The sequence below is a fragment of the Alligator sinensis genome, unplaced genomic scaffold (assembly GCF_000455745.1).
Source record: "Alligator sinensis unplaced genomic scaffold, ASM45574v1 scaffold1136_1, whole genome shotgun sequence".
Classification (NCBI taxonomy): Eukaryota; Metazoa; Chordata; order Crocodylia; family Alligatoridae; genus Alligator; species Alligator sinensis.
Window position 1 is genome coordinate 151,500 of NW_005843159.1, and position 6,405 is coordinate 157,904.

General features: G+C 44.6%; 1 long non-coding RNA gene across 1 annotated transcript in view; it reads left to right on the top strand.

The window, feature by feature from the left end:
• The window catches only part of LOC102384156, a 15,715-nt gene extending 12,408 nt beyond the window's left edge, over nt 1–3,307 (top strand). The window contains exon 4 of the long non-coding RNA XR_325362.1: nt 3,263–3,307. This is a non-coding gene — a long non-coding RNA (uncharacterized LOC102384156). The remainder of the gene's footprint in view (nt 1–3,262) is intronic.
• Nucleotides 3,308–6,405: the final 3,098 nt, after the last annotated feature.

Below are 6,405 nucleotides of genomic sequence, written 5' to 3' on the forward strand. Positions count from 1 at the left end.
GATGCCCAGGAAAAAGCCAACCTATTAAATGGGTACTTTGCGTTGGTCTTTCATCAGTCCCATGGGATGCCCATGCCCACTACGGGACAGGGAGGTCTGGGAGAGGGAGATCCCTTGTCCTCCATCAATGCTGACCTTGTGAAGGAACACCTTGACAGGCCGGATACCTTCAAGTCAGCTGGCCCTGACAATCTACACCCCAGGGTAGTCAAGGAGCTGGTAAGCATCATAGCCCGGACTCTGGCACAGATCTTTGAGAACTCCTGGCGCTCTGGTGTAGTGCCCAAAGACTGGAAGAAGGCCAATGTGGTGCCTATCTTCAAGAAAGGGAGGAAAGTGGATATGGCAAACTATAGGCCCAGCAGCCTGACTTCTGTCCCGTGGAAGATCTTAGAAAAGTTTATTAAAGAGGCCATCCTTAATGGACTGGCTGACGCCAATATCCTGAGGGATAGCCAGCATGGGTATGTTGCGGGAAGGTCTTGCTTGACCAATCTCATTTCCTTTTATGACCAGGTGACCTATCACCTGGACAAGGGAGAAGAGATTGATGTCATATATTTTGAATTCAAAAAAGCCTTCAATCTGGTATCCCATGATCATCTCTTGGTGAAACTGGCCAATTGTGGCCTTGAGTCCACCACGATCTGGCTGGGAAATTGGCTCTGTGGTTGGACCCAGAGGGTGGTAATTGACGGAAGTCAATTGTCATGGTGCCCTGTGACCAGTGGGGTCCCCCAAGGCTCTATCCTTGGACCCATATTGTTCAACATCTTCATTAATGATGCAAACATTGGAGTCAGAAGCGTACTGGCCAAGTTTGCTGATGACATCAAACTTTGGGCAAAACATCCACACCTGAAGACAGGAGGGCGATCCAGGCTGACCTGGACAGGCTCAGAAAATGGGCGGATGAAAGCCTGATGGTGTTTAACACTCAAAAATGCAAGGTTCTCCACCTTGGGAGGAAAAACCTGCAGCATCCTTATAGACTCGGCCCATAGATGCTTCTCAAGCAAATCCTGGGACATCATTCTCCCCTTGTACTCGGCCTTGGTGAGGCCGCAGTTGGAGTACTGCGTCCAGTTTTGGGCCTCTCAATTCAAAAAGGATGTGGAGAAGCTTCAGAGAGTCCAGAGAAGAGCCATGTGCATAATCAGAGGTCAGGAAAACAGACCTTATGATGACAGGCTGAGATCTATGAGGCTCTTCAGCCTGGAAAAGCACAAGCTCAGGGGTGATCTGATGGCCATCTATAAAGTTATCAGGGGTGAGCATCGGTATCCAGGGGAACGTTTGTTCACCAGAGTGCCCCAAGGGATGACGAGTTCAAATGGTTATAAACTACTGCAAGACCATTTCAGGCTGGACATGAGGAAGAATTTCTTTACTGTCCGAGCTCCCGAGGTCTGGAATAGCCTGCCATCGGAGGTGGTTCAAGCACCTACATTGAACACATTCAAGATTAAATTGGATGCTTATCTTGTTGGAATCCTATGACCCCAGCTGACTTCCTGCCCTTCGGGTGGGGGCTGGACTTGATGATCTTCTGAGGTCCCTTCCAGCCCTAATGTCTATGAAATCTAAAGAGCATGGCTGCTGTCTTCAGTCTTCCCAGATACAAGGGAGAGAGGCTGAGCCCCCACCAACCAGACTGGGTAAACTATGCAAGCAGGGGAATGAAGAAAACCATGATGGAAGAACCAGAAGCTTCATTTAGACCCTTGAAACTGGCTAAGAACTGCATCTTTGGGTTTAAGCTGTAGAGTAAGAACAGGTCAGTGTTTTGGTATTTTTGTGTGCTTGTTTACTCTTACATCTCTGCCTGTATTTCAACATATGGTTATGGTTTCTTATGATTGTTCTGTTTTCTTAATAAAACCTTTTGTTATTTGTCTCTTTACTGGTTGCCTGTGTAAGGGGTGGCTTCTGGGTAAGTGGTATTCAGGCTGACCCTCTCTACAGAGAGAGGAAACCTATAATTTCTTCTTCCAAAACTCAGAAATGGAGTTGGGGCTTCTTTCACTGTTTCTGCAGACTCCAGGTTAAGGGCAGAGGATATGAAGTGTTAGGATAGGGAGCTCCCTCAGGGCTACTCCCTGGGGGAGACTTGGTACTCTGGGGATTCCCAGTGGACAGGTTTATGACACTTAGCATTTAACAATCATGACATAGTCCATTTACTACTATTGATGTTGATCATTTTGCCCAAGTGATCTGACATTATGTTGCGTTCAATACAATGTGCTCTCAAAATTACTTAAAAACACTGACCCACTGGCAACTTGCAGATGCATATAGGCTCCACTGATTTTTCATGGAATAGACTGGAGTTCTGAGTTTCTGCCTATGGCTGCTCTTGTTCTGAATTTCAGGCCAGGAAGATTATACAAGGCTCTGCACCTGAAAATGATGAAGCATTGATGGGAAGGAATGGTGAACTTCACCGGCCACCCTTTCACCCAGAAACTGAGCATGCATTTTCAAATGCAGTGGGCAAATCAGTATTTCTAACCCCTATGATCTCATTGCAAGTCTTGTGTTATTTAGTATTGTTCATTTAAAACAAAGTGTCTATCTGTCTGCAACCAGGCTATTTCTAGACTGGTTACAGAATAAAGAAGCATGAAAATGTGACCTAAGCATTTCAGAAAAGCTAGACAACCTGAAGATAAGGGAATGCACACCTTATTTTTAAAAACCCTTTGATTTTTTAATCAATTTTATGATTTTTCTTTTGGGCTTCATCCATGATTTTTGAATGCTTGAGCACGGCAGGGCTGCAGAATATTTTCCAAGGGTCACACTTAGGGCTTGACCCAAAGCCCACTGGAGTCAGCATGTTTTATCTCAGACTTTTGGAGCAGACAACTAACAAAAAGGATGTTATAGTCTTTTACTTGGGGGAGGGTGATGCGGGGAGGGTTGGAAGAGAACTGTGAGTGAGTTGTAAGCCAAAACACTTTAAAATCTGTTCCAATTCACCAACACTGTTACCTTAAGACTTTCTTAGTGGTGTGTGTGCATGTGTGTTCTCCTCCCCCCCACACACACTTTTTTTTAATGGGGAGAAATGGAGAGGGAGATTGTAGAAGGGAAGATTTGTGTGTGCTTTGAACATAATCCCTGTCACACAGTTAGAGTGGAAACAGAAGAACAGAAAGGGTAGGGTCTCCAAAGAGATAAGAATGACATGCTATGTTCTTAGAATTTGATCAAATACATCACCCCTAACTGTTTTGTTTTCACTTCAAATATAAAGAGTATATAGAATCAATCAACATATTATCAATCACCAACCCAGACCAATGATAAAGAATGGAGGAACAGTGATTTGGATAGCCAGCAGACAAGGCTTCCCATGTCTATTTCTTTGAAATGTAAGCATTACCCACTCTTCCCTCTTGCCTGTTTCTGTTGAGATACAGTTGTTCCTTATGCAATGGAATCTAAGCTACACTGACCCTAGGGGTGCAATTCTGACAGGGTCTCCTGTTGTCCATTCAAAGCCTGCCAAGGTAGTTGTACATTCCCTACCCCATGGCTGTATAAGGAAAAGGAGAAATGTAGCCAACATGTTTTTCCCATTTACAAGTTCTAGACAATTATGGTATTAGGAAAGCCAAATATTCAAAGCATAGATGACAAAAGGAAAAAAAAATGTCTTAGAAATGTATTGTACAGCTTCTGTCCTTGCTTGTGCCTTTGAGCCATTTTATACCCTCGCTAATTATATTTCCTTGTAATTTTGTAGGTTTTGAGTCACGGCAGGGTCAGTCATACATGGATGTGACAACATTCTCAGAGTTTCTACTAAGCTAAAAATAATTGAGTCTCAATGGATTTTTAATATTTCTTTCTATTAAAATCTTTGTTTAAATTTTTTTTTTGTGGGGGAGGGGAACAGTGTCATGCCTGCAAAAATAGCTTCTTCAGCAGCTAATTACTGGAACAAAATAAAGTACATTAAAATAGATACAGTTGTGTGGGTGTATGTATGTGTGTGTGTGCATCTGTCTATCCACATACATGCAATTTATATGTTAGATGTATCTATCTATAATAGATTTTTATCCTTCTCTCACTCTCTCATGTTTGTGACGCTCACTTTTCATTAATCTAAAACCTTTCCTGTGTCCTAAACTGAATTGGCACCTTTTTTACATTAACAGGTCAAGATTCCCAGACCTTGATCACCTTAAGATTGTTAATTTACATTAAAGTTAAATCACAGTTATAGTAAGGAACAGAGAACCCAGATACTCAAGACCTTGCTAGGTCCTAGACCAGTGTACATGTGGTCCCAAGATCAAGAAGCTACCAATATCCATTCCTGACCTGCTTTGAGCATAATCAGTTACAATATGAAGTGAAATAAATTACCAAAGCAAAAGACGATATTACACAGAATTCTGCTCTGGGGAGAGAATAATCATGCATAGCAAGTTATAGTCACATTGCTTAGGGCATGATCCTGAAGACCCATGCAAACCTTTTTAACTTTTTCTATAATGACTATTCATGGAGGTAAAGTTAACTGTGCATGTGAGAGTTTACATAAGAGTAGACTTTTGAATACCGTAATGGTAAAAAGGACATAAACTATATATAAGTTGTAGTGGCAAATCTTTATGCCATAATTCAGGGGTGCTCAGCCCCTAGCCTATGGTCTGGATAAAGCCCCCAGGACTGTGCATGCAGCCCATAGGGCTCCCCAGAAATCCATGGGAACTCCATGGGCTATCACCCTGCACACTAGATTGGACATGCAGGGTAGCAAGGGCCCAATCCCAGTGTATGGAGGACAGGTGGGGGCAGTGCATGACCCCTGGAGCCTGACTGCATCCAGGCAGAGGCAGCACAGAATCCTGGGCCACCACCATCAGCTTGGGATCAGGACCTGCATCACCTCTGTCTATCACCTCTGCTCAATCCCTGCACGCTGAGATCAGGCCCTGAGGACTAAAACTGCCCCCACCCAGCTGGGATCAAGGTCTAGGAGTCACATGCTTTTCCCAACTGACCAGGATCAGGCTCTGGCAAGGCAGGGGTCATAGAGGATACCCACCCCAATCCTGGCAAATGGGCATGGTGCAGAACCCAACTGGGCCTGTGGGCCATCCCTGAGCCATTTGTCTGGTCTATAGGGCTATGAGCACCACTACCATCATCTATTCTTCACATGGTGCTTTACATTGACATTATAGACAAATAACCTAGCTGCACTCTGAGGAAGTTGAGTGTGCATGGGGTTGGGGCGGTAGATGAAAGCAGAGAGAGATGGTGGCAGTGATCATCTTATAGAGAGGGAGGAATAGAAGAACTGAGGAGAAGTTAGTCTGCCAGTCTCTAGGGGTGTACAAAGCAGGCCCTATCCAATTCACATTGAGTTGGATTTGGCCCAAATAAGGGACAGTAACTTGATTCGTTGATTTGGATCACTGTCACTGATTCAGCCAAATCCGAATCTGAAGATTAAATCTGAAGATTCAAAGAATCAGTGATTTGGACATAGACACAGCTTTAAATGTTTTTTTTTTCTATATACCTCAAGGTACCAGCGTGGCTTGTGAATGCTGAAATACTGGGGCAGATGAAGCATCCCATGAGTGTGGTGGGGGCCTGCACATGCTCGGCAGTGAGCCCAGAAGTGGACCAGAAGTACTACCGGTCCACTTTAGGGTCTGCCGGCGAGTGGGGAGGGGGGGTGGCCTGCACTACCCTGGCTTAGTGCTTGTCCCTCAAGAGACCCCAGGTGCCCCCCGCAGACCCAGGAGGCACCAGTCACTGAGCCAGGGGAGCATGGTGGGGGGCCGCCAACATGCTCTCCAGTGGACCTGTAAGTTGACTAGACGTGTTTCTCGTCCACTTCTGGGTCTGCTGCCGAGTGCACTAGGGAGCCCCCTATGCTTCTGTGGGACACTCCATGTACCCCAGCATCACAGCATTCACCAGCCACCTGGTACCTAGAGGTATGTAGAAAAAACATTTATAGCTGTGTCTATATCCAAATCTCCAAATATTTCCGAATCTCTCCTAATCAATTTGAAGGGTTCCAATTCAATTTGGAGAGATTAAAAGGTCCTCTGATTCGATTCAGATTCAGAGCTTCAACCACCAAATCAGGACGAATCAAATCAGGGACCAAAGTTTCACACAGCCCTACCAGTCTCCATTCTTTTCCTTCTCTGGCTCATTCCTGACCTGATAACATTACCACCATCATATGATATCATTAAGATGCTACCAGAGCTTAGGCTTTTGTCATATATGTACATGTTCCAATTATATCTTTTAGACAGCCCCTATAAATCTTGTCTGGAACTGCACTGGAACTGCTGATATGGACTCTGCCCCTTGGCAAGTGTAGCAAAGGATCTGGCCCAAATTCTTTATATGAATTAG